The following is a 16,428-nucleotide window of genomic DNA, read 5'->3' on the forward strand; positions in this document are numbered from 1 at the left end:
CTGGACACAGCCAGAATGGGACATCTGGGTCTCATCACAGCCAAAGGTCTTTTCCCTCACTGTCTCATCTTCACAGCATATCAGTGCTCTCAAGCACTGGTCTCTTCAAGTGTCCAGAATACATTTGTTATTTTCATTATTAGCTGAAAAAAAATCAGGCAAAGCACGTTCAGAAGAGGACAAGAAGAAGGATTTTCAATTGTAAAGGACACAGGAGAAAAAATGAGGAGAGGAGTTACCACAGTGGGGTAGAAATAATTTGTTGACATCCTCCTCAAAGTTTTTAGAAGCATTTTACAAACTGTATCAGATCATTTCTCCAAAACAAACACAAAATGCTCTTGGGCAAGAGCACAGGGGCTTGTGCTTGCTGTCCTGGTAAGGAGATACAAGAGATACAAGAGGTGGATCCTACCCCAAACAGAGGTTCATCAGGCGAGGGCTGAGCAGGCAAGACTGCAGCTCACAAAAGGTTCAGTGTCAAAACCCAGTGTCTGGGGAAAGTGCACTTACATGTGCTTGTTGAAATCTCCATTTTCTGTGTTTCCTGAGCCATTGGGGAAAGGTTAGAAGTTCCTCTCAAGTGGTCAGAGTGAGGTGAGCAGCTTGTACTCCCATGTGCTGACTGGCTGCAGAAAGAAATGTAGTTTTGTGTTCTCACATGTTGTGCAGTGTGAGGTGAAAGCCATGAAGGTCCTTTCTGCCATGGAAAGGGCTTGGTTCATCTCTGGCTCACAGATAGTTTCCCACAGAGTTACCAGAACCACTTTAATAGTGCTTGTGCTTTCCTTGAAGGTTTCCCATCCAAGGATCCAGCAATTTTGACCTTGGTTGATTATTCCTAGAGGGAGCCTACACACACAGCATCCTCCTACATGAAACTGCTCTGCAAGGTGAATCCCATCCTGTTCCAGAGGAGAACAAGGAGCCTGGGAGCAGGGAGAGAAGTTCTGCCCACTTGCTGCATCTTGGCTTCCCCCATTCTTAAGCCAGACCTTGAACTACCCATGATTTTAGGCTGAAGAAGAGAGTTTGGCACCTGTCACTTTTCCATTTACAAATTAGTAGCCAATACTGAATGTGTTTTATTCATTTTTATCCTCTTCTCATAAGATATTGTTTGTTTATTATTTATACTGTTCATATGAACAAAGCATAAATGATTACACCAAGTTTTCTGCCAAGCAATTTTGGTGCACTCCAGAGAGAGTCCCTCCTCATGCCAGGATCACATCCAGTTATAGGTAGTGGAGACCTTTTTGGGAGAGGTAAAAAGATGAATTCTTCAAAGAGTCTTCTGGCTCTTCAGGTCCTCAGCAGGGGACGAGAAAGAGGAGGAGGCAGAGGAGGAGAAAGAGAAGAGGAAAAGGAAGGAATGAAGAAGGAGAAGGGGAAATAGAGAAGGGGTAGGAGAAGGAGGAAGACAGATGGGGGAAAGAGGTGAAGGAGAAGGGAAAGCAAAAAGAAAAAATGAAAATAAGGAGGAGAAGGTGTAAAAGGAGAAGGAGAAGAAAGAGAAGAGAAGAAGGAAGAAAAAGAGGAAAGGAGAATGAGGAGAAGGAGAAGGAGAAGGAGAAGGAGAAGGAGAAGGAGAAAGAAGGAGAAGGAGAAGGAGAAGGAGAAGGAGAAGGAGAAGGAGAAGGAGAAGGAGAAGGAGAAGGAGAAGGAGGAGGAGGAGGAGAAGAGAGAGCCCAACATTTTTCCCTTCCCACTTTGCATGTTAGTGAAATTGCAGGTCTGCCCAGTCCTTTGATAAAAACATAAGATCCCGAGTAGAGGGTGTGTGATTCAGGGAGATTGGCTCGTCTGGTGCAGGGCCTAACCTTTTATCTGCCTTGATCGCTCCTCCACAACCTCTTTCAAAAGCTCTTTTTCTGCGCTGTAATGCTCTGCCAATCATAATTTGCATTTCAGAACACATGAAAGAACTGTTTCCTGTCTCTGGTGGAAAAAGGGAGGGGGAGGGTAAAATGTATTTAAAGTCAAACTGAGATTTTTCTTTTAAAGCCTGCTACGGGAAAACAAAAGACGTTTCCATTCCGGGCGCAGCTCTGGAAGCAGTCGCAGGCGGGAGGTGTTGACAAATCGTGTGCGCGGGGTTACGTTCCCGTTCTACTTGAGCGCCAGCTCTGCCATCGGGTAGGATCGGTGATCCCGGGCCGTGCACATCGTACAGGTCTGATGGCACAGCCACTGCATCCATCCATCCATCCATCCATCCATCCATCCATCCATCCATCCATCCATCCCCGGCCTCGCTGGTCAATACTGGCTGGAGAGGGTGGCACAGAACCCCCCGAAACCGAAGTGCTGGAAGTTCTCTCTCCTGCAGGCACCAGCACTTGAGCGGGTTCTGGGTGCCGGCGGGGAACAAAAGCGCTCTGATGGCACTGGGATGCTAGGTCCCCGAATGGAGGTGCCGGTGTGTGCCCAGCAGCTCCCCCCAGCACTCGGCTAATCTCTATTACATATCTACAGACAAAACAGCTACTTGGCATCGTACAGCGGATGTCTGCAACTTCTGCCAGGACGCTGAGGCCAGGAACTTGGGTGGAGACAGGAGCTAGGAGGTCATCTGGGGTTGCTGCTCTTTGTTAGAGCTAAATAACGTTGTAAATGTATTAAGCTCCTTTCCATGCACTGTTTTTTTTTTTCCCAATGCCTCCAATAGCATTCCCCCCCCCCCCCCACCCCCCCCCACTGGGCTGGATTCATGTACAAATACGCAAAGCATAGCAATATGCTAATTTGCACTTAGCATGAAAGCCTGAGTTTGACTTTTTTTTTTTTTTTGGAAAAATGGACCAACATACTTCCTGCAAAGGCTTGCTCTGTGAGAACAGCAACTTAGGTGCTTTGCCATTTCCTCACTTTTAGACACTGATCAGTCACCTTCACAAAACTATCAGATGATCTCATTCCCTAAGAGAATAAGTTTGGTTGGTTTTTTTTTTATAACTGAAGGTGAGCTGAAGAAAATTGTGGCACTGGAATTGCAAAGATGCAGCTGGATCCCAAAACCCTGCTGAGCACAGGAACATTGATGGAAACTGAAAAGTGGAGACTGAAAAATGGCATGAGTAAGATCTGCATTTTATACAACTGATGCTATTAAATGAGTTCTGTGGCTGCATGGATGCATCTTCTTGTTCTGAACTATTAGATGCCAGAGTGTTTATATATATATATATATATATATATATAAAATTGAGTAGTTTGTGTGGATCTCCTTCTTAAAACAGCATGCAGATGACAGGAGGTTAACAGTTCAGCAATCCAAATGACAGTTGCTTTCCATGTTAAATTACAGGAAAATGTTTGTTACATAGAAAGAGTAAGCCATTTACTATCAAGAAAATCAAAGTTCCTGGGTGCATGTACACATGGAGTTCAGGGTTTCACAGCAAAGTCTCCACTGCTGAGTCTGATGCTTCCATGGCTTCTTCCTTTTTCTATTCAGGTATTCTTTTACTCAAATATGTGCTGTCTATTGAATTGCACCTACCCCCTGCTACCCTGCCTGAGGTTCACCGTCATGGGAGATCTGTTGTTAAGGTTGACATAACCAGGCTTTTTGGTGGTTGGCAACTGCCCTATTCTTCTCCAGACTGGACAACATCTGTGAACATCCCCATTACATTCTTTCTTCAGCCCTGTTATTTTAACCGGTCCCTTCCCTGACAGATAGCACAGAGTAAGACAGAAAAATCACAGGCCCTAAAACATCACAGGTGTTCTCTGCAGTCACCTCTGCCGAGCCTGGCATGACGTGTTTGGGGTGGGATGCAGAAAATAGGGCTGGACATAAAAATCCCACCATGGATGTCCTTGGCAGTCCTGGGGGAGGTTGTAGCACATATTCTGCAAGGCTCCTCTCTCAGGAGAAGCTTTGTGTTGTTATATAAAAAGCATCACAAGCATTATGCACCACCCACCTGCTGCTCCTGTTCACCCCTGGAACAGGATTGCTTTGTATCAGGACAAAAAGTGCTTGAGTCTGAGATGCAAATACCCCTGTTATCTCCATATGTTTATCTAATGACATAAAACATCTTATTATTTCTTAAATAATAAATATGTACTTTAATAGTTTTTTTTCCCCTGGAGCCTTGCTGGATGAAAGGTGTCGTTACTTAAAATATTTTTTTCATGGCTATGTTTATACAGACTGTGACACCCTTTTCCAGAGACATTATCTAATTCTAGCATCTGAAAGAATCTTTGAATAATATTTTGTGGTAACCATAAATAACAAAGGGAGGAAGATTGTGGAAAGATAAAAAGGTTGATCTTGATTTGCAGCAGGCAAGCTAAAAATTCCCTGCAGTCCCTCAGTCCTACATCCCAGTCTCTTTGTGCTGCTTTGCTCTTTAATAATGTCTTATTTTCTTTAACAAAAAAGAGGACAAGACAAATTGTCTAGCCACAAGAATTTGAACAATGCTTTTAATCTGTGAAGAAATGTACTGCACTGCTTGGATGCCTTTAAAGTCTATTATTGCAATATGTCAGCAAAAGGTGTATTTGTAGAAGGGAGAGCTGTAGCTTAATGTAACTACACCATAAAGTTATTTATCCCTGCTGTGCTTGATTTACAATCCTCAATAACTTCCTTGATTTTTTTTTCTCTAAGAAACCTTGAGGTGGTGCCTGCAGAGGTGGAAGCAGGGGGTGATTCACTGCTCCTCACCCCTGGTGCTGCCCTTGTCTCTCAGCCAGACAAGCTGGTCGATGATTAATTTTAATTCTTCTCTAAATAACATGAGTTATAAGAAAAATGAAATTTCACTGCACCTTTTAATCTGAAATACACTGAGCAGAACAAGCTTTTCTTGAATGGAAATAAACATTTTCACCCTAAGGACTGGTGACATCTTGATGATCTTTTTGCACAGATCAAGTGCCTGACATGGGCCTGCCTCTTCCCCACTGGCCTCCAGCTGTGTCCTTCCTCCCTTAGCCTGAGGTACTCTGCTTTACAGGACCCCCACATCACTGATGGGATCTTGTGTGCACATCTCTGTCAGACCACATGAGTGGGCTGGAGAGTAGATTCCATAAATCCATGCAGAAGAACAGGGACTCTGATCATGTCTCATTTCCCATTAGGGGAGACAGTACCACAGTGCTCTGGGACCCAGCCCAGCCCTGTGCCCTGACAGACTGGTGGGAGCAAAGGGTATCAAAAAGAGTTTCCCATTAATTCCCAGAGTCCTCAGTTTCTTTGACACACCAAAATGTGCATCTTGTGGTTCACAGCCTATACAAAGAACTTGATACATGCCTTGTAAGGCCAGAAAGTTTGGCTATTCCTGGGTGCACACATTTTCTTATTACACATTTGGGAGGGTCTGTGCACTCCCTCAGTGAAAACAGCTCTGCACACAGATATAAACCCATGTATTGGAAAGCAGGGAGACAGATGGCCTCTATTACTACATGTAACCAAAAACAGGACGCAGATGATCTGAAGCAATTAGAAGAGGAGATTTCCTATGTGAGATTTTAAAAGAGATTTCATTCATCATATGCTTAGTGGCACAGCTCTAGCTCCAAGGACCTATCTGAGGCAGAGATTCTAAAATATTAGTAATAAAGCTTTTCTGTTCACTGTAACATTATGATTGTAAAGTGTTAGTTTGCATGAGCCCTTAACACCAAAAGCAACTGATATGCATCACCCCAATTGCTGTGAGTTTCCCTTTTTCAGGGGAGTCATGAGAGTGTTTCTCCACTTCCTTCATGTCAAACCCACTGTAATTTTTAGGAACAGTTCAGCAAACACTTATCTGGGACACTCCTTTCCAATGACCTTTCCCAGCTCACCTTGGCCCAGCGGTGATGGAGCAGGGAAGGCTCCTGTTTTCAGGCCTAATTGTGTGGGAGGAATTGGCCTGTTCCAAGGAAGCTATGAGAATGTTTGTTTGGCAAGAGTGTGTGTGCTGGCTTTGCCCCATCCACTGAGGCTGCTCATCTCTCTGGAATGCTCCTTGCCTGCATCGAGGGGATTACTGGGCAGGGGGAAGGTTTTTATCCTGTAAACACAGGTGATTACATGGAGCAACCACTTCTCAGCAACACCTATGAGACAAAGGGGTGAAGTGGGAAGAGATCATCCGAAAGAGGGACCTAGAGAATCAGAATCCTTAAATCCATATTTAGTTCTTGAGCTGATTTTCTCATAAATGTTGCTTCTGTGTAACTCCTCCTATGTAGCAGAAGTCACTGTGAAAAGAAAACCAGTGTATGTGCACGCCATGTATCATAAATCACTTCATCATACACTGAAGCATGGCCAGTCCGGGGTGAAAACCAGGCAGATATTTAACATGCCATGGCACAGCAGCTCCCCAGAGCAGATTGCAGTGGGGCAGGAAGAACACCACAAAACTGCAAAGACTGAGTTAGGTGAGATGTAATTACCAAACCTGGACTATGTCCAGGACACAGGGGCAAACCCTCCTGCCTCTGCAAATTTGATTTTAACAGCTTTAATTTTAAACACCTGATAGTCATATTTCTTGCCAAGTTAACAGATTGCTGAGAGAGGCAGCATTTCCTAAATAGAAAAAAAGCCTTAGAAAATTAAGAAAGGAAAGAAAAAAAAACAACAAGAGTTTCCTTCTATAAGATTTGTGACACCTCAGTGGGAAACCATGAAATATCCACTACAAATACGTATTTTCTGGGTTGTAGGTCAGCTTAACTCATAGCACCCCACAGCTCAGGTCAATATTTTTTGCATGGAAGTGATGAATTGTAGAAAGTGAAACTGCATAGGGGCATCAGCAGAGGGAATCCAGGTCAGAGCAGTACAGAAAAAAAACAAACAAGAAGAACCTGCCTAAAATAAGAAGAAAATTCAGCTTATTTTGCTATTGAAACATATTTGTGCACCAGCATTTATTGATGACAATGCAAATATGCACCTCTGACAACCAAATGGTTTGACACACCAGGTTGCTTTTGTGGAATTCAACTGTATCTACAGCCCTGCAACAGAACAAGCAAAGCAAAATGAACACCTGAAAGAAAACTTCTTGTATAACACAGGCTCTCAGGATATCGGGAGGAACACTGCTGACCTTGGCGACCCCTGAGATTTGCCGTGTGAGCAGAGCAAATCAGTTCTCACACCAATTTGCAAGCTTTGGCATAAGCAAGTCCTGACCCTGCTTTAGCACAGGGGGATGGAGTAGGTAATTTTCTGGGTTCTCTTCCAGCCAGAAATTTTTGTGATATTAGGGCCCACTCCCAAAACCTATAAACCAGGTTCCAAAAGATAATGGAAAAATAATAAAGCATCTACTACTACAAGCTGTTAGGTGCTGCAGGAAGCCAATGCTACCCTGCAGAAGGGTGCCCCATAATAGTTTGCAGACGAGTGGCTGTAAGTAGAAGAAGCTGTACTTGCATCACCCTGAAGTAACAAGAAGCACATGGAGAATCTATTTTCCTGGCTTTTTCACCCAAGTGAAACAACTTTCCCCAGTTGCTGCTGAAAGGAATTTAATGAAATAATCTATATGTGAGATTACTTCCATGTTTGCACAAAACATGAAACAAGTGTTTGGGACTTGCTCTGTCCCATTTTCAGGCTCTGGTTGTGTTGTACATGGGACACATTTATCTCAGATGGAAAAAATCTGCAGCATTGATTTCCCTGGTGTATGTGCTGCTCACACTAGGGTGGTGCATACCACTCTAAGAGCAGAGCCTGAGTTGTGGCTGCTGAGCACGTGGGCCTGAGTCACACAGGAGCATCAATTCCCAAAGGGGAAGAGGAGGGCTCAAGTAGGTGCAGGTGTGCCAGCCTGCTGAGGATGCTGCAGGCTGCAGCCTCCTGCTGTGCAGAGCTTACACCAGCGCTGCCACCCTGTCCTGAATATCTCGAGTCTGAACAGAGCCACCATGAGAAAGTGCCACTTGGGGGTTTAGGGACTGGCCACAAAGCCCTGCAGCCAACCAAAGTCAGGGGTCAGCCCTCAACAGCTTTGTTGTGGGGTTAGCTTGGCGTGTCCAAGGCAGTTGATGCCCAGAGAATGCAGCAGACCCAAGCTGTCATGTATTGCACTTTTAATTAGCTCTGCTGCCTCATTTCAAGAATGGGAGTGTTTACACTCACTAGCCAAAAAAGTAGTAGTATTATTATAGCTTTGCTACATGCTGGCCTGTTCGCAGGTGCACACTGTTAAGCAAGAAAGTACAATTCAGCAATTGAACCAAATAGCAAAATGTTCCATATTTCACAGTTTCTCCAGCAGCCTGGGAACAAAACACAGATATACTTTATTCACCCTGCTGGTGATGAAGCTCAGACACTCATCAGATGTTTGTTGTTGTTTTTAACCATGGCATAGAGAAAACTATAGCAGAAACCATTTTTCTTTCCCTTTTAAAACCCTTGTATGTAGAAAGGAAGCAATGGCTTTACACAGCTATTTGTCCATTACACAGCTTGTCCATTTTTTCTGAGCAGGGTAATGAAAAGGACCAGAGCAAAACTTCAGCTTCAGTTCTCCTCTGGTGTAAATCAAGACAATTTCACCACAGAGCAGTGGAGCTGTCAGATAGTGCACACCAGGATAGGGTTAGGCCCTCTGATACAAGTGTAAGAGACTAATTGCAAACACTGGAATGAAAACAGCATTTCTCTCTTCTTTTGTGTTACCCTATGTCCTCACCTCTGATATTCTCTCTTCTAGAACTATTAATGAATTGGGGCTTCTTAATGCAAAAATGACTTTAATGAATTGGCAAGCAGAAAGACATCACCTTCTCTAACCAGCAGGAAACCCTTCTCTACCCTAGCCCTGAGCTTTCAGTCACCACTGGCTGAGGTTGTCTATAAATGAGGACAGGCCCAGTGTCCAGCCATGGTCTGCACCTTGCAGTCTCAGCACACTGAAATTCCACTCTAAGCCCATTACATGCATTGGTATCCAAAACCTGTGTTATTGGTGACTTAAACAATTGATTTACTGATTCCTATGATACTTCAGTGTCCTGATTTCAAAATATTTAAGGAGATAATTCCTTCAAAATATAGGCTTAAGCACTGAGGTGTTTTGGAATTAATATGAAAAACAAAAATACCTTTCTTGTTTTTTGGGACAGCAGTGCATTGAATCATTATTTTTCCTAAGAAAGAGAAGTATTCCTTTTTCACTTAAAGACTTCATGATAACCTCATGCATGGCTGACTTTAGGGCTTTTATGCCCAGCTCATATCATCCCAGACAGAAAGTAATTCAGGCAATTAACCCTGCTACAACCCCAAAAGGTGCACAGTGTCATTGGTCTGCTTTAAAATTGCAAACACATGGAAAAACAGTGGTTCAGTTTTTCTTAATTGGAGAAAATGACCACACTCGAGAAAAAAAAAAAAAAGTTTACACTGTTCTAATCACAATTAATGAATATACAAAAAGCCCAGCTGCACACCTTCATGCTACATCCCAATAGTTTGAAAAGCTTGTAACAGACTGGCCTAGCCCAGGAAGTCTGTTCAGAAACAGACTGAAATCACTGTCTTGTGCTATCTGGGGGGGACCCAACTAACTCCTTTATTTATGCCTAAACATGCATAGCTTTTAATGGGGAAAAAAAAACACAGTAAACCCTTGTGATATTGCCTATAATGTATTGCTTCCACCACTTCTCCTGCACACACCTGACACACACACATGCACACACACAAGCATGTTAATTTTTACGAGTTTGTTTAGATTTGAGACAAAAGCAGCAGTTCATCACCTCATGTCGTTCTAAAACCCTGACATTTACAGATCTCTTTCCAAACCAGTTCATTAAACACTGCATGCGTCTTAAGGCCATATGCAGAAGTACAATTTAGAGTGTATATTTTATAGGTTTCTTTTTCTGGTTTACCCGCTGATTATTATGTGCTGTAAAATTTCAATTATCCCAACCAGTCAGGAGAATAAAAAAGGGAAAGAAAAAGTAGGTGATGGAAAAGTGTGTGTTAACAAATGCCATAGAAAAGAAGCCAATGTGATACTCAAATTTCAGTGTTATTGATGTCCCTTTCTCTTCCCACAGACAGATTAGCAGTATGAATAAAAAGCACAAAATGACCACTAAATAATCTCTCTCATTCTTGCATGCAGCAGATATTTCAAACCACTGTGGATGAATCCATGGGTGAAATTTATCTTAGCTTTCCTAGTGCAAACTCACAGAGGAACAGTACAGCCCAAATTAAGGGCTGAATTTGGCCCAGCTAGTAAAACGAAGGACTTGAAAGAGATGAGAATATGCCTGCAAATTTTCCACATAACCTGTAAGTCAAACAACCCAATTCTTGAGTGTATGTCTGCCCTCTCTGTATGTGGGGCAGACGTACAGGGCTAAAATGGCTACTGATATAAAGGAAAATGTTCCCAAATAATTTCACTTTTGTCCATTTACATCATTTACAGTGACACCCAATGCCCTTAAGAGCTGCAAACACAAAATGCTGTACCTGAAAAAAAAAAAAAATCACAGAAAGGGCTGGGAAATTTTTATTCAGTGTGCCAAACCTATAAAGCTGAAATAGTGAAACTTGTAAGTTGTCCCTGCTAAATGCAAAATAGAGGGTATGTAAACATGTGACAATATGAAAGGTCTCAACTGTATAGTGACTTGTCCAAGTAATTTATTATACATATGCAGTTGATTTAACTGGGCACCACTTTCTCATGAATGATGATTTTTAATGCATGTTCAGCTGGTAGTCATAGGCAATTTCTGTAGTGTCCAAACTTGTTAAGGCAAACAATTTCTCACCAAAGGGATTCCAGCTGATTAGGCCTGAGCCCATTCCCATGTGTGTATTTTCTGTTGTCTTTGCTGCTGTCAGGATCACACCTCTGTGGGATGCCCCTAAGTGTCCACAGCCTGCACACCTAATTTTTGAAGGCTGGGGAAGCTTGGCAAATGTTTTCAATCTCTCTTTGCTTTCAAGAAGTAGACTTCTTTGCAACAGTTTGCATATTCGTTCTGACTTGCTACTTTGCTGAGCAGTAACCTGGAAAATGCACAAACAGAATTAGGGTAGGACACCGAAAACAGCTGCTTTTCAAGAAATCTCTCAAATCTCGTTTTCATGTTGAAGAAATAATTTTGACTTCTCTAGAGCTCCTGAGTGAACAAAACAGATACCTTTAGCATGTCCCACATAAAATTATGCAATACCAAGCAAAACAAAGGAAATGTGCTGGCCTTTATCCAGTTGAAATCCAAAGCCTTTGGACACTCTTATGCAAGATGAGCAATACAACATTTCACTCCAGTGCTGAGATCCACTGCTGCAGTGCTTTCCTGGCAGAAATGGGGCTGGAGGCTTTTTCCTCCTTAAAAGTAACAAAAAATATGCTGTAAAACAATATCAGAAGAACTAGGTATATGTGGCACTTTATTTCTGCTTATTAGGTCAAACTGCAAATTCAAAGGCTGCATAGAAGCTTCCACTATCATTGAGTTATAACTAATTCCTTGCTCACAGGCTATGAACTGTGGCTCATGGGGAGAACATCCTCTGTGTTTTCATCTGTATGTGGATCTGAATCTTTGTTTCAGGTGCAAACTTAAGTCATCTTTAACTACAGAAATGTGATTATAACATAGGAGTTCCCCTATGAGTTCCTTCTCTGCTTCCCAGTCTTACAGAAAAAAAAAAAACAAAACACCCTGCAACATACTTTTTTCAGGTCATAGGGCAGAATTAGCTGAAATGGAAGGTAGGTGAGTATTTATCTTTAGAGTTCATGGGGTTTACCTGGTATAAATTGTTTATATTCATAGCAATGCATTTGTTTCAATTTCAGTTCAGGATGATATTTAAACCTGAGCTTTCTACACTGTCAAATTGTCAACAGCTATCATGTCCTCTCAGCATGAAGTCTTGCATTCATTTCAAAGCAGAACATTAGTGGCAGCATGACTGGAATTCTGTAGGCTTTAACTGCCAAGTTTGTGCAGAGAGATTCCTGCAGCAAACTTCCTTCAGCAGGCATCTGCATGACACAGTGGTAACTGAACTAGCCCTAAGTCAAATTTCCGGAGCAGGATGTGATCCCAAGGAGAATTTTTGTTAACTTGGTAAAAAAGCTAATCCTGCTATTACCATAACCCTCTGTAGCCTCTTGGTGGAGCAGGAAGAAAAAAAAGTCTAAATTACCAAATGTGATCCTTACTATTTATGTCTTCCATTTAAAAGGCTATATCTAACATTCATTTTATTTTGGGGAAGGAAATGCATTAGGAATTATGCTTAGCAGATGAAATTCAGAAAAGACTGAAAGAGTTAGTATTCTCATTTCTGCCAGTGAAGAATCTTAGCAAGAGCCCAACAGCTCAGGTGCCCACAGGAGGAAGCCTGATTTCAAAACTGAGCAGCCAGGAGGATGCAGGTGCCCCAGAGCCATGTTTGGATGGTGTAGCCTCCATCTAAAATGCCACACAGAGTCCATGGGAATTGGCTGGTTTGCCTAAGGAACCCCAAAGGGTACTTGCACTGGCATAAATAAGTGAAGGTGCTGCAGCCTGTCAGAAAGAAAGCCTGGCTAGAGAGACCCAGGAGGGAAAATTTTCTGTTGTTCAAATAAACCTGCTCAAATAGCTGCTTTTCTTTCTCCCCAGCCATCTTGCATGGACTCTCTGCTTCACAAGTAAGACAGCCTAATGAAAACACAGGACTTTTATCAAATTTCTCTTTGACTTTTAGCAGAGGAGGCAAGGATTTATGAATATCTCCCAGGAGGGCCAAGGTCTAAATGTAACAGCCAGAGGCAAGCCACAAACATTGGAAGAGAAGAGCTGGCATGGAGCACCAACCTTGCCAGTGTTAGGGAAAAAAAAGGAAAAAGGGAAAAAAGGAAAAGGGAGAAAAGGAAAAAAGCCTGCATTGGACCTGCTTTTTGAATTTGAGACCATCCCAGAAAACAGAGCAGAACCGTTCTGGGTCCACATCAAAAAGGAGCAAAATGGAGATGGAATACATCTATATAAGAGGATTGGGAAGTAGAAGGAAAAGCCTACTTTTGTACTGGTTGCCTCTCTGCATGACTGAGGAGTCAAAAGCAGCAGTAAAAATGGCTTCTTCCATTCTGGAAGCTCCAATGTCCACAAACCCCATGGCTGGGTTCTAATATATTGATATTTATTGATTACTGCCTTTGGTAGCCTAAATTAAAAACACATTGTTGGATGTCAATATAATGCATTACAATGTTCTTGTTGACCAGAGCAGAACACAGATAACCAGGACCAAACCCAGCCTCAGATCCTAATCCCAAAGCAACCTTCCCTTATGGGATGGCAGAAGGTGAGCAAAGGGGTGGAAGTATGGGGTCAGATGCTGTCTGTAGGTGTGCCTTTCCCTGGTTCAGTCATGCCCAGAGGGACAGGGTGACACCAGAAGGAAGCATCTAATGGCCCCCTTTAGCCGGCAGTGAGAAGGATCTGTGCCTTGTGAGAGAGAAGGATTAAGAGGCCTCATCTCCAAAAAAGAAGGCTGCAAATTATTTTCCTGGCCCATCTTGCACACCTACATTCCTTGGGGACAAAAGGACTGGTTGCTAGACTAAAGAGCTTTCTCTTAAGAAAACACATGTGAGAAAGTGTTAAAATGTGCAGTGTGGTATTTTGGTTTCTACATCCCCTGATTAAAGGTTTCTTGCCTGGGGAAAATGGAGTGGAAGAAAAATATCCCCTGGAAATATCTGCATAATTTACTCCCACACACCTAGTGAGAGATTTACAATTGAACAGCAGTTCCCCTGAAACCATCACCACATTGTGCTCTGAATTACACTTCTGTACTCCTACCTGCAAATGATACTGTTAATTAGTTAATGGTTGTAAAGGCTTTGGAGAAGAAAAGAGAACTCATTAAATACCATTGTTCTGCTTTCCAGTGTGCAATGTTCCACTCTTCATTAATCTCCAACCTCTTGCTTCATGTTCTCAAGTAGCAAATTAGTCTGAGATATACATCACGGTTCAGAATGTGTTTCCTGAAACTTTAGTTTCAATTTTATTCTAGAAAATTTCGAGCTGGTGTCTTACATGAAATTGCCAAATGAAAATCCTTGATATATGTCTTGAAAACCTCCCTTTTGATAAACTAAAACTTGCTTTCTTTTCCTTGTCCTTTCCTATAGACAAGGGAAATCTAATATATGGAATGAGATTTTTCAAAGAGGTTCAAACCCCACTGAGAAGAGCAAACAAGCATCCAGTTGCTCAGAAGAGCTCAGCATGCAGAATACTGGGAACTAAAGCCTTTTTCATAGTGCTGAAACCCACTCTTTGCAGCACACCCTGGTGAGAGGCATTTGAAAACTTAGCCCCTTCTGCCACCCAGCCAAATTTAAGATTGATTTGTCCTTAAAATTCCTGGATGCCTTCACTGAGTATAATATCCAAGCTGAAGTTATCAGGAGACCTGGCTGCTTTCTCTAGTTTCTGCTTTTGATGGCTGATCTGTGCTCCTTGCTGTACTTGGGAAAAGATGCCCACAGCCAAACCTACAGGCAAGAAAAAAGCCAAAAAGGAAGTGAGAAATGTTCTTTAAGAGCAGCAAAAGACAGACAGCACAGAAATCGTACCTGGAGAAAACAACCCCGACTATCATGTTAAACAAGGGAAAGGGCCTGAAAAAAAAAATACTTCCATGACAACAAAGTCTGATGGTCACCAGTAAAGAGAGGTTTAATTTACAATTGAGGTGGTATCTCTGTTCTGACTGCTTTTACCACAATTTATTTTGTTGTGTGAGCCAAGATGGAAGTTGAAGATGATCTAGGCAGTCACCTGATTCTTGCCTGGTACTTTCATTATCTTTTATTTTAAGCAGTTCTTGCCTGAGAATTGGTCACAGTCAACTGCCTTTCCTACAATGGCAAATCCCATTAAAAAAAAAAAAAAAAAAAGTGGATTTCCTATTTCCCAGAGGCTGCCATGAGGGCAGAAGAGATGAAGCTTTTACCTCCTCTGGCAGGTAAGGTGGGGACATGGCAAGACAGAGAAAATACAGATATTTTGCAGGTCTCATAGAGCAGAAAGGCATAAATATACCAAACACATTCACATACTAATTCCTGCTCCAGGTCTTCAGTTTCTGAAAGAGCTTCAAAATATTTCTTAAAGGTCATTAAATTCTTTCTCTCTCTTTGGATCCACAAAATTCAGCCCCTGCTCACAAGGAGTGGATAGTCTGAAAAAAAAGAGAAATCTCAGAGAAATATTAGCAAACAGCCAAATTACAGATTTGTTGTGCTACTGAATTCTAAAGGGCATAAAGAGTCTGGGAACAGAGCTGAGAGCTATTAACTGGTGATTTGTTTCCAGACCATGCAGTCAGGCAGGGTTCCAGCAGAACCTGAAGCTTCATCTTTGGTCTTCAAAGGGTGCTGCAGCCACAGCAAACAAATCCAGGTGCGGCTGGAATAATCACCACCTCATGTTATCTTTGCAGGGTTGTTTCTCGTCTGCCTGAGCTCTGGGAATACTCTTACAATCACACACCAAGTGCCTACTCTGAGAATGTCTCTCGATGGTTTAAGTATCATGAGCTTGTCAGGGACAGGGCAGTGTTGGCACTTAAGTGGTTCTGCACAGAAAACTGCCACAGAAAACTCAGATACTGAGGGATGGGACTCCTCCTCCTAGGTGGAAGCCAAGTGTCAGTTCTGCAGCTGATGACACTGATTGCATACCTAGGCAGGAGGTCCAAAGAGGTGGACTGGCTCCTGTATAATTTATAAATCTAATTCCCTGCCCTTAGTGGCACTGAACCAGCATCCTGCAAACACATGTCCCACAGGAAATTCAGAGAGGGGCAGATGTACCTCTCCTGGTACATGGGTTGATTTTCAAATATTACTTGTGGTTCTCTGGAGGTGGCTGGAGTTCTAGCAAGGAAAAGAGAGTGTGAGACACCATCTGGGACTGACCATGAGGTGTGATGGGACTGCCGTGGCTTCTGGGCCCCAGACAGGCCCCATTGGTGATTCTGCATCCTTTTGTGTGGTTCCACCTGCTCATCCAGCATGTGGATGCTCCTGCCCATGTGAGCAAAGCTGGCAGGAGCCCACAGGATGTTCCTCACACCCTGCAGGGCCTAGGAAAGGTGGAAAAGCACTTCTAAGAAAATGCCGCAGAGAGCACAAGGACAAGGATAATCCTCTAGGTGGCACCCAGAGACTCCAAACTTCACAGAGAGCTCTTGACGGGGCAGCACAGATGCCTCTTCAACCCGTGCCAAGCCCTCGGCAGCTTAAACTGAGTTCATTTTGAAGCAATCAGCTCTTAGGAAACGGCAAGAGGTCTAAGGAAAGGTGCTTTACAGGAACCTCCGTGTTAGAAATTCTCATTCGTAGGAGGAGCTGATTGAAATCAGTGAATGAGGGTTGGGAAAAA

At 42.8% G+C, this 16,428-nt stretch overlaps 1 long non-coding RNA gene across 1 annotated transcript; it reads left to right on the forward strand.

The window, feature by feature from the left end:
* The first annotated feature begins 1,820 nt into the window (after positions 1-1,820).
* On the forward strand, positions 1,821-14,296 carry LOC116184823 (uncharacterized). Its single transcript, XR_014952183.1, has 3 exons — positions 1,821-2,176; positions 2,965-3,460; positions 4,634-14,296. It is a non-coding gene; the product is annotated as an uncharacterized LOC116184823 (long non-coding RNA).
* Positions 14,297-16,428: the final 2,132 nt, after the last annotated feature.

Source organism: Lonchura striata, chromosome 1A (assembly GCF_050655825.1).
Source record: "Lonchura striata isolate lonStrDom1 chromosome 1A, ASM5065582v1, whole genome shotgun sequence".
In the NCBI taxonomy this organism is placed as follows: domain Eukaryota; kingdom Metazoa; phylum Chordata; class Aves; order Passeriformes; family Estrildidae; genus Lonchura; species Lonchura striata.